This window comes from Podarcis raffonei, chromosome 13, assembly GCF_027172205.1.
Source record: "Podarcis raffonei isolate rPodRaf1 chromosome 13, rPodRaf1.pri, whole genome shotgun sequence".
NCBI classification, from domain to species: Eukaryota; Metazoa; Chordata; class Lepidosauria; order Squamata; family Lacertidae; genus Podarcis; species Podarcis raffonei.
In genome coordinates, this window is record NC_070614.1 from 52,084,870 (window position 1) to 52,096,968 (window position 12,099).

Genomic DNA, 12,099 nt, shown 5'->3' on the forward strand with positions numbered 1-12,099 from the left:
CTATACAGTACCTTACGCAGATTTCTTCCTGACATTAGAGGATTCCATAGTGAAATACAGACTATACCTTTAAATAAAAGCCTGTAAGAGTTTTGTAAGCCTATTTTTGTTTCATTGTGGTTTATTTTCAGTTTTTACAAATATTTCCATTCAAATACAATCAACTTTAAACATAGATAGGATTCATTGAATCCTTGGATCTCTCTCCAATCCTGCACGGTTTCCATTGCAAATCTTTTCCTAGGTAAAGGGACCCCTGACCGTTAGGTTCAGTCACGGACGACTCTGGAGTTGCGGCGCTCATCTTGCTTTATTGGCCGAGGGAGCCGGCGTACAGCTTCCGGGTCATGTGGCCGGCACGACTATGCCGCTTCTGGCGAACCAGAGCAGCGCACGGAAACGCCGGAGTGGTACCAATTTATCTACTTGCACTTTTGACGTGCTTTCGTACTGCTAGGTTGGCAGGAGAAGGGACCGAGCAATGGGCGCTCACCCCGTCGTGGGGATTCGAACCACCAACCTTCTTATCAGCAAGCCCTAGGCTTTGTGGTTTAACCCACAGCACCACCTGCGTCCCTTAAATCTTTTCCTACTGCATCTTAAAACATAAAAGGTCAAGGACCCCTGGACGGTTAAGTCCAGTCAAAGGCGACTATGGGGCGCTCATCTCACTTTCAGGCCGAGGGAGCTGGTGTTTGTCCGCATACAGCTTTCCGGGTCATGTGGCCAGCATGACTAAACTGCTTCTGGCGCAACGGGACACCGTGACGGAAACCAGAGCATACGGAAATGCTGTTTACCTTCCCACAGCAGCGGTACCTATTTATCTACTTGCACTGGTGTGCTTTCGAACTGCTAGGTTGGCAGGAGCAGGGACTGAGCAACGGGAGCTCACCCCGTCACGGGGATTTGAACCGCCGACCTTCTGATCGGCAAGTCGTAGGCTCTGTGGTTTAACCCACAGGACCACCTGCCAGCTGTCGTTTTTGCCCAATGTCCTGTTCTCACAGTGGTGCTTGTGCAAAGCCCAAATAGATATCTAAATAAATAGATCCAGTAAGCAAATAAATAGTTTTTTATTCAGGGTCTGCGTTGGCATACCCACCCACGGCCCATGGCTTTCCTGACCAGGGGCCGCAGAACCGCGGGAAGTATGGTCATTTCGCTGCCCCCGCTGGGAACTGTCGAGAGCAATTGCAACCTTTAACGGGGATCCCTCTGTGACGCAGCCCCTTATCTCTGAGACGTTCTCCCCAGGGAAATCCGTAAAATGCTTCAGTTGGAGCCTTCAGAAGAAAAACACCCTGTGACCTTTTTAAAATTCCTGTCTGCTTTTTGGTACATGAGAACATCAGCGCCAGCTGCATCCGGCCAATGTCTGTGGCCAACCTGTCTGAAACCTGCTAGCAGGATTCGAATACAAGACCAGCACTCTCGCCGTCTGTGGTTTCCAGAAACTGGTACCCAGAAGCATTAAAGGCCACCAAACACTAATAATAATAATAATAATAATAATAATAATAATAATAATTTATTATTTATACCCCGCCCATCTGGCTGGGTTTCCCAAGCCAATCTGGGCGGCTTCCAACAAAACACTAAAATTTAATAACCAATTAAACATTAAACGCTTCCCTAAACAGGGCTGCCTTCAGATGTCTTCTAAAAGTTTGGTAGTTGTTTTTCTCTTTGACATCTGGTGGGAGGGAGTTCCACAGGGCGGGCGCCACCACCAAGAAGGCCCTCTGCCTGGTTCCCTGTAACTTGGCTTCTCGCAGGGAGGGAACTGCCAGAAGGCCCTCAGAGCTGGACCTCAGTGTCCGGGCAGAACGATGGAGGTGGAGATGCTCCTTCAGGTCTACCGGGCCTTTGAGGCCATTTAGGGCTTTCAAGGTCGGCACCAACACTTTGAATTGTGCTCGGAAACGTACTGGGAGCCAGTGTAGGTCTTTCAAGACCGGTGTTATATGGTCTTGGTGGCCACTCCCAGTCCCCAGTCTAGCTGCCGCATTCTGGATTAGTTGTAGTTTCCGGGTCACCTTCAAAGGTAGCCCCACGTAGAGCGCATTGCAGTAGTCCAAGCAGGAGATAACCAGAGCATGCACCACTCTGGCCGGACAGTCTGCGGGCAGGGAGGGTCTCATCCTGCATACCAGATGGAGCTGGTAGACAGCTGCCCTGGACACAGAACTGACCTGCACCTCCATTGACAGCTGTGAGTCCAAAATGACTCCCAGGCTGCGCACCTGGTTCTTCGGGGGCACAGTTGCCCCATTCAGGACCAGGGAGTCCCCCACACCCGCCTGCCTCCTGTCCCCCAAGAACAGTACTTCTGTCTTGTCAGGATTCAACCTCAGTCTGTTAGCCGCCATCCATCCTCCAACCGCCTCCAGGCACTCACACAGGACCTTTAAAGAAGGATTAGAGCAGGCAGCCCCAACCTTTGGCCCTCCAGATGTTTTGGACTACAATTCCCATCATCCCTGACCACGGGTCCTGTTCGCTAGGGATCATGGGAGTTGTAGGCCAAAACATCTGGAGGGCCAAAGGTTGGGGATGCCTGGATTAGAGTAATTCATCACGGGAGCACAGTCCCGAGGCAGCAGTGCCTGCAGATACCAGTTCGAATCCTGCTGGTGGGTTTTCCTATTTTGGTTGGCCACTGCAAGAACAGGATGCTGGGCTCAATGGTCCTTCTTGGCCTGATCCTGCGGACTCTTACATCCACAGCAACCTTTCACTTCCTTGGCCTTGCCCCAGAGGAGACCTTCTGGAGGTGGGCTTCCCGTTCATTATGGGATGGAAGGAGGAGGTGGCGGTGTTTGGTTTCCCCCCACCTGCAGCCCCGAAACACCTTGGACCTTAGCGTCCGTTAGGGACAGGATCTGACGGAATCGACAAACCTGGATGACTCTCTGGGGAGCTTTCCAGACCAGCAGTTCCCATTAGCAGGATATTAGGCTGACCGCTGGCCTGTCCGGCCACCCTGCACAGTTGGCACCCCTCTCTGCCTCGTCTTCCCGCTTCTCTTGACGTGCCCACGCTCTCCTTCCTCCCAGGGGGTAATTAAAACCCTTTTAACATAAAAACCTCCATCAGCTTTAATCTCCATCGAAGGGAAAGGTTATTAGAAAAGCGTGGAGATAACCCAGGCGCGTCTCACGCTTCTTTCGCAAACCCAGAGGGAGACCTGTGGGTTTCTGGAGGTGGAATGGGGTTCTGGAGGAGGGTTGGGGGACCTCAAGCCTGCAGAATCCTACAAGGGACCCCCAGAGGTCATCCAGCCCAGCCCCCTTGCAATGCAGGAATCTCAGCTAAAATCTCCCTGGCAGATGGCCACCCGGCCTCTGCTTAAAATCCCCGAAGGAAGGAGACCGTTCCCCTGTCGACTGGCTCTTACTGCCGGAAGGTTCTTCCTGATGTTTAGCTGGAATCTCCTTCCTCGTAACCTGAAGCTTTGGGTTCGAGTCCTGACTACTGGAGTGTTTTTGTTTTTTAATCAGAAAGGTACAAGACACAGAATTATAGAGTGGTGAAAGGGTTGAGACTTGGGTAGAGAACATCATCTATGTTCCTCCAGATGTTCACAGGCTACAGATGTTAACATCCAGCATGAACAACGATTAGAGAGGATGAGAGTTGTAGCTGTTCCTGAAGGACCTACATTGGCTGCCGGTACATTTCCGAGGACAATTCAAAGTGTTGGTGCTGACTTCGAAAGCCCTAAATGGCCTCAAAGGCCCAGTAGACCTGAAGGAGCGTCTCCACCCCCATCGTTCTGCCCGGACACTGAGGTCCAGTGCTGAGGGCCTTTTGGCGGTTCCCTCCCTGCGAGAAGTGAGGTTGCAGGGAACCAGGCAGAGGGCCTTCTCGGTGGTGGCGCCTGCCCTGTGGAACACCCTCCCACCAGATGTCAAGGAAATAAACAACTACCTGACTTTTAGAAGACATCTGAAGGCACCCCTGTTTAGGGAAGTTTTGAATGTTTGATGTTTTATCGTGTTTTCCATATTCTGTTGTGAGCCACCCAGAGATGGACGGGGTATAAGTAATAAATTATTATTGTTGTTGTTGTTGTTGTTGTTGTTGTTGTTGTTGTTGTTGTTCTCAATTACATGCTATCCTAGCTTACTTGCAGCTGCAATCAGGCATTTTTCCTGCATGCAAACCCAAACCCCCTCAATCTTATAGCCAAGTACATTTAATACAGCCAAAGCCATGTAAACAACTATCTGACTTTTAGAAGACAACTGAAGGCAGCCCTGTTCATGGAAGTTTTAAATGTTTGATGTTTTATCGTGTTTTTAATATTCTGTTGGGAGCCGCCCAATATATTATTATTATTATTTATCCCGGAAACCTCTAGATGCCGACCAGGTTTTTTGGGGAGGTGAGTAAGGGCTCTTCCATATTGAAGGGAGAGGGTAGATTGAGAGATGGGATTCCTGGGCCCTTAAGGAAGTGAGCGAAGTATAGAATAATGGAATTGCAGAGCGGAAGAGTTGTAAGGGATCTGCAGGGGTCATCTAGTCTAACTCACCTTCAATGCACCAACTGGAAACGAATAATTATGTCTGCCTCAAAACTTTCACAAACACAACTGAATGTGGAATCATGTCCAATTGTCTACATCATCAATGCACAATTAATGCAGCAGGATAGCTCAGTTGGTTAGAGTGCGGTGCGGATAACGCCAAGGTTGCAGGTTTGATCCCCGTAAAGGACAGCTGCGTATTCCTGCATCGCCGGGGGGGGTTGGACTGGATGATCTTCGGGGCTCCCTTCCAAGCTCTACAATTCTATGATCCCTGTGTAGAAAGGGCCACGGCCGCCGAGGCAACTGGCCCTACCCACGATTAGCAAAAGGATGAAACAGCCATGAAACAGCCAGAAAACGGGCGCTTTATTGCGAAGCATTGACATGTTACAATATCCAGAAAAAGGGGGAGAGAGAGTTTATTTCACAAGCGGCAACAGAGAAAGAGGGAAGCTACAGGGGTCCTGATCCGGACTGAGGGTGGAGGGAGGCGAATAGGTCCTGAAAACCACAACACACCCATTAACACAGACAGGCCCATCTTACCCATAGAGGCTAGTGGCACGGGACGCCAGGGCGCTACTTTCTGCCGGGCGCCAGGCGAGAGTCCGGGGAACACCGAACGAGCGTGCTGAGCATAGCTGTCAACCGTCCCTGATTTGGCGGGAAACTCCCTTATCCCAGCGCCGTGTCCCGCTGCTGTCCCTTATTGATGATGTCCCTTAAATTTCCCAGGTTTCATGCTTGGAAGGGAAGCAGCGGCTCGGGGTCCTCTGCTGCGAGAGAGAGGGAGAGCGCACAAGCTGCCGTGTCTCCGTCTCTCCCTTTTTCCCCTCAGGGGTGCATCGTGAGGAGACGGGTGGCGGCGGGCGGGCAGGCAGCCCCTCTCTTGCGAGACTTCCGCCGCGCTGCCAGGGGAAGCCGGAGGCGGCAGTGGTGGCTGAGGAGGCAGCCTGAGGGAGGAGAAAGAAGAGGGGATGGGGAGGGACGCAGAAGGACGGTGCTTCAGCTGCCGCAGTGGCACCGCAACTGCCTCATGCCAGGCTCGCGGGCGGCCTGGGCGAGAGTCTCTCTCCCTCCCCCCCCCTCTCGGGAGAGGAAGGGCCAGTGGAACTCCTCACACCAGGACGACGGCAGCCCCGACGTGCTGCTTAGCATCCCCTCCAACCAGTGCAGCATCTCAATGTAGTGATTTCCCCCTCTCCATCCCTTTCACAACTCTATTTTATAAATCATTTGTCCGTCCATAGTTCAAATTTTTACTACAAGTTTTCTGTCAATCCTACCAATGTATGTAACTCTTTACAATAGCTTTTCAACTAAATTATAAACTTTCCCCATTCTTTATTAAAGAGGTCCTCTTCCTGGTTTCTAATTCTGCCTGTAAGCTTTGCCATCTGGACGTCGTTCATCAGTTTTGTCTGCCCCTCTTCTTGGGTGGGAGTTGCAGACCCTTAGGATCATCTAGTCCAACCCCCTGCAAAACACAGTCAGTCGCAGCCAAAGCAGCATGGCTCCATCAGTGCCGGATTTATGTATAAGCTAAGCCAAAATCCCTTATTTTGGCTGCTGATCCCTTATTTTCAAGGCTGCTGGTCCCTTATTTTCAAATCTGTAAGTTGACAGCTATGGTGCTGAGCAAGCGAGGGCGCATGCGCCGCTCCCACTGAGCGCCGGCTTGGTTTTTTCCCTTTTAGCCTGCAGGCGCCGAATTCTGCCGGGCGCCAGAAGGCTAAAAGGGGAAAAACCGAGTCGGTGCTCAGCAGGAGCGGCGCATGCGCCCTCGCTCGCTCAGCACAGGCCTGCTCACTTGGTGTGCTGACTGCCATGGCCACTGTGGCACAAAGCGATCAGCTGAGGCAGGAGGCGCCGTGTCCAGACTTCACCCCTTCGCCGTCGGAGGAGCCACCCTCCAGCCGCTGCCCGCCACAATCATTGCGCCATGGCGCCAGATATGCTTAAGACAGCCCTGAACACAGATTTGCTAGCACATCGCATTGAAAGCTAACTAGGAGGGGTTGGGTTAGGGGCCCCACATAGATCTGGGGAAGGCTGAAGAAGAGGAAACAGAGGCAGGCAGATTTTCAAGCGCAATTGCCCAACCTGGCACCCTCCAGACGTTACGGACTACAAATCCCATCGTCCTGAGCCAGCTTCGCCGATTGAGTCACGGACGATGGGAGTTGTAGTCCAGTGACGTCTGGGGAGACCCCAAGGCTGAAGAACGCTGGCTTGGAGCGGCCTTCGTCAACCTCGCCCCTCCCCGGAAAAAAAATATATGGACTACAAATCCCATCATCCTGAGTCGGTTTAGCCAGTCGCTGTGGATGATGGGAATCGTAGTCCAAAACATCGGGTGCACACGACGAGGTCACAGAAACACACGCAGCCCTGGAGACGATGCTCTAGCAGGAGGTGAGCGTTTTCCAGTAGAAAGTCTTGCAGCCGGCTTTCCGCTCCCGAGGGGGCTGCCAGGGGGTGGGCGGGCGAGCGGAGTGGTGGGGGCCGGTGTGGTGGGCTCGCCGGAGGCCGGAGATGGCTCGCAGGACGAGGTGGTCCGAGGAGTCCTGGTTGTGTGGGAAAGGAAGCAAATTGGGGGAGATTCCCCCCTCCTCAAAATAAAGAACACGCTATAAATGTATACACACACAGTCAAGAAATAAATATACACGTTATTATTTAAAGAACACGTCATATGTACATACATACACCCCACTCCAATCCATGCAAGTCTGCAAATTACCCACAATGCCTGCAGGTAGGGGGTTGGACTAGATGACCCCTGGATCCCTTTTGACCCTACGGATCTATGATCAGCCAGGCTAAAGAGGGGCATCTGCAACACTATTTGGAAGTTGAAAATGGAGGCCTCTGTAGGGAGGAAGTTCCTCAGTTTAGCAGCCACCGCAGAGGCATTTCTAGGAGGACAGTGTGGTGTAGTGGTTAAGAGTTTTTGGGCTAAGACCTTGGAGATCAGGGTTCGAATCCTGGCTGGACCATAAAGCTTTTTGATGACTTCGAGCTGGTCGCTCTCTCTCAGACTAACCTATCTAGCAGGATTACTGTGTGGGGATTAAATGAGAGAGCCAGGCACAAGTTGCCTTAAACTTCTTGTGGGGGGAAAGGGGGATACAAATGAATAAATAAAAATGTGTTTCTTCTACTTGCGGTCCCAGGGCAGGCTACAAAATTAAATCTGTAAGTCTTCAGAGATCTAAAGTAATCTAACCCACAAAGTTTGGAAGGGAACTGAAGATCACCCATCGATTCTCTCGCCTCCAACAGGAAAAAGTGTGTTGCTTAACTCCCCTGGAAGAATTTCCATCCCAGATTTAGGACCACAACCTCCTTTCCTCCAAGTCTGTCGATCTTCTCCCCGCCTGCCACCAGGCAAACTCACACTTGTCTCCCTGAATTTGGGAGCAAAGCCAGAAACCCCCCACCACCTAAACAATATTCTCTGCTTTGCATAATTTTCTTGTTTTTTTTAAAGTTGTGGACCAGATAATGTCAAACAGGCAAGCCACCCTTCACTTCTGTATCTCTCAAACATATATCCCGACTCTACAATTCTATGGAATAAAATAAAATAATTATAATTTAGGGAGGGGTGTTCACTACCCCATTCCTTGCAATAATTCTTTCCAGGGATTGCGAACGAAACGGCCCAAATTGGCACGAATTATAAAATTGGTTGTTTGTTTGGATTACAATTTTAATTCAGCTGAAGCGCATGCCCTTTCTTAAATAAAAAAATTCATTTAAAAACACACATACCCTGATTTCCCTAGAAACTGACCATCCTGCCCCCTGATATTTGGGGAAAATAAAAAATAAAATCTGCACAATTGCTCCCCACTCCTATTTTTGAGAATCCCAAACATAACACCCTAGTTGGCTATTTTGTGGGGGTTTACAACTAGGAAGACCTCCCCCCTAGTTTCTCCCCAAACCTTACCTGGCTCTCAGGGGGTAGGTGTTTTGGAGGGCTGGCATGGAGGGCTGCCCTGGGCATCATGCAAACAGCTAGCAGGAACAGACACAGCTGGGGAAAAGACCTCATGGTTGCAGCCGTGGGCAAGCTGGCACAGTTGAGTGGGCAGCAGGTGCCAGGAACACCCCTTTTATAAATCTCTTCCCCCTCCCCTGCAAGGAGGCAGCCAATGGAATCGCAGGGGGAGGCTGGCGGCAGCCAATGGGCAGGAGGGCAGGAGTCGAAAAACAGACGCATCCCATTTCCAAGAGAAGCTCTTCCTGATGTTCAGCTGGAATCAAATCTCTCTTGCAGTTTTTTTTAAATAAATATTTTTATTAGATTTTCCATAAAAAAAAACATTTTTACAAAATTATACACCCATTTTTAACTTAAACCCTTTTTTCCAGAACTTCCCTCAGCTTGTCTGATAATTTTCCATTTATTTTTTATCGTCTCACATTTCCCAATATTATATTGCACTCAAATACTCTTAATCACATCATATTTTTTAAACAATATTTCTAACAGTAATTTCACAGAGCTTCTTGAAAGCCAACGAATGTTATTTGCTTATCACAGAAATTTTTGATATACTCTGTAAACTTCTTCCAGTCCTCGGAGAATCTCTGATGTGAGGGCGATCTGGCTGCGACATCTGTCACCCCATTGATCGCCAGGGTTGATTCGGCTGATCTGGCTGGCTAGGCGGGTATCCCCTTCCTCCCTCACCGCTCTATGTGCGTCCCTCCCGAAGCTGCATGCTCAGTGGAAGAGGACGGCCATCCCATATAGGAGGAGTGTACCGTTCTTCGGTCAAGGGTATACGATAGCTGCGCTCCCCTGCTAGACCCTCCAAACAAGCGCAAGCTCTCTTGCAGTTTGAATATCCATTGGTGGTTTGGGTCCAGTGGAAAACACGCTCGCTCCATCTTCCATGGGGCAGCCCGTGAAATATTTGAAGATGGCTAGGGGCGCGGGTGGCGCTGTGGGTTAAACCACAGAGCCTAGGACTTGCCGATTGGAAGGTCGGCGGTTCGAATTCCCACAACGGGGTGAGCTCCTGTTGCTCGGTCCCTGCTCCTGCCAACCTAGCAGTTCGGAAGCACGTCAGAGTGCAAGTAGATAAATAGGTACCGCTCCGGCGGGAAGGTAAACGGCGTTTCCGTGCGCTGCTCTGGTTCGCCAGAAGCGGTTTAGTCCTGCTGGCCACATGACCCGGAAGCTGGACACTGGCTCCCTCGGCCAATAAAGCGAGATGAGCGCCGCAACCCCAGAGTCGGCCACGTCTGGACCTAATGGTCAGGGGTCCCTTTACCTTTATCCTATTATTATTATTATTATCAGTGCTTTTTTTCTTTTAAAAAAATGTTTAGTACAGTGGTACCTCGGGTTACATACACTTCAGGTTACAGACTCCGCTAACCCAGAAATAGTGCTTCAGGTTAAGAACTTTGCTTCAGGATGAGAACAGAAATCGTACTCCGGTGGCGCAGCAGCAGCAGGAGGCCCCATTAGCTAAAGTGGTGCTTCAGGTTAAGAACGGTTTCAGATCAAGAATGGACCTCCGGAACGAATTAAGTACTTAACCCGAGGTACCACTGTACTCTCATTTTGACTCAAGAAAACCACCGTTTTGTACTTCAAATTGGGAAAAATAAATACGAAGATGCACAAAATGTTTAGGGGTATGCGTACCTTGGCATCCTCCCACAAAAAACACATTATTATTATTATTATTAATCGTATACTGTCCTTTACCCATTGATCTTAGGGCAGTTCACATCTCTTCCTCCTGCAAAACATACCTATCTCCCTCCACCGTTCCCGCCTAAGGTTTAGTTTCCAGACCCTTGATCATCCTCGTCTGCACACCTTCCACTTTGTCGACACCCTCCTGAAAGTGGGGTACCCAGAACAGGACACAGGACTCCAGGCAGGGTCTGATCCGAGGCACAAAAGAGCAGTACAGTGGTACCTCGGGTTACATACACTTCAGGTTACATACGCTTCAGGTTACAGACTCCGCTAACCCAGAAATAGTGCTTCAGGTTAAGAACTTTGCTTCAGGATGAGAACAGAAATTGTGCTCTGGCGGCGCGGCGGCAGCAGGAGGCCCCATTAGCTAAAGTGGTGCTTCAAGTTAAGAAGTTTCAGGTTAAGAACAGACCTCCAGAACAAATTAAGTACTTAACCTGAGGTACCACTGTAGTATGTACTGACAAACTGGAACGTGTCCAGAGGAGGGCAACCAAAATGGTCAAAGGCCTGGAAACGATGCCTTATGAGGAACGGCTAAGGGAGCTGGGCATGTTTAGCCTGGAGAAGAGGAGGTTAAGGGGTGATATGATAGCCATGTTCAAATATATAAAAGGATGTCACATAGAGGAGGGAGAAAGGTTGTTTTCTGCTGCTCCAGAGAAGCGGACACGGAGCAATGGATCCAAACTACAAGAAAGAAGATTCCACCTAAACATTAGGAAGAACTTCCTGACAGTAAGAGCTGTTCGACAGTGGAATTTGCTGCCAAGGAGTGTGGTGGAGTCTCCTTCTTTGGAGGTCTTTAAGCAGAGGCTTGACAACCATATGTCAGGAGTGCTCTGATGGTGTTTCCTGCTTGGCAGGGGGTTGGACTCGATGGCCCTTGTGGTCTAGTCCAACTCTATGATTCTGAGACTTCCCTTGCTCTGGACACTAGATTTCGTTCGACGCAGACTGGAATCGACTTTCCTCGCACCGTTCTTTCGATACTGAAGCACATCGGGCTTTTTCTGTGTTCCTGAGCGCTTAGCTGTGATGCAAGCAGAACACCTTCTCCTTGCTATACTTCTCCAGAGTGACCCCTGGAGCCTATTCTCAGTGGCCGGCATGTCTCCTCGAACGACGATTGGCTCCAATCAGCCCAAAGGTGAGAAGACTTATATATAATTTATTATTTATACCCCCCCCCATCTGGCTGGGTTTCCCCAGCCTCTCTGGGCGGCTTCCAACAGAATATTAAAATACAATAGTCTATTAAACATAAAAAGCTTCCCTAAACAGGGCTGCCTTCAGATGTCTTCTAAAAGTCTGGCAGTTGTTTTTCTCTTTGACATCTGGTGGGAGGGCGTTCCACAGGGCGGGGGCCACCACCGAGAAGGCCCTCTGCCTGGTTCCCTGTAACTTGGCTTCTCGCAGTAAGGGAACCGCCAGAAGGCCCTCGGAGCTGGACCTCAGTGTCCGGGCAGAACGATGGGGATGGAGACGCTCCTTCAGGTATCCTGGACCGAGGTCGTTTAGGGCTTTAAAGGTCAGCACCAACACTTTGAATTGTGCTCAGAAACATACTGGGAGCCAGTGTAGGTCTTTCAAGACCGGTGTTATGTGGTCTCAGCAGCCTCTCCCAGTCACCAGTCTAGCTGCCGCATTCTGGATTAGTTGTAGTTTCCGGGTCACCTTCAAAGGTAGCCCCACGTAGAGCGCATGGCAGTAGTCCAAGCGAGAGATAACTAGAGCATGCACCACTCTGGCCAGACAGCCTGCGGGCAGGGAGGGTCTCATCCTGTGTACCAGATGGAGCTGATAAACAGCTGCCCTGGACACAAAATTG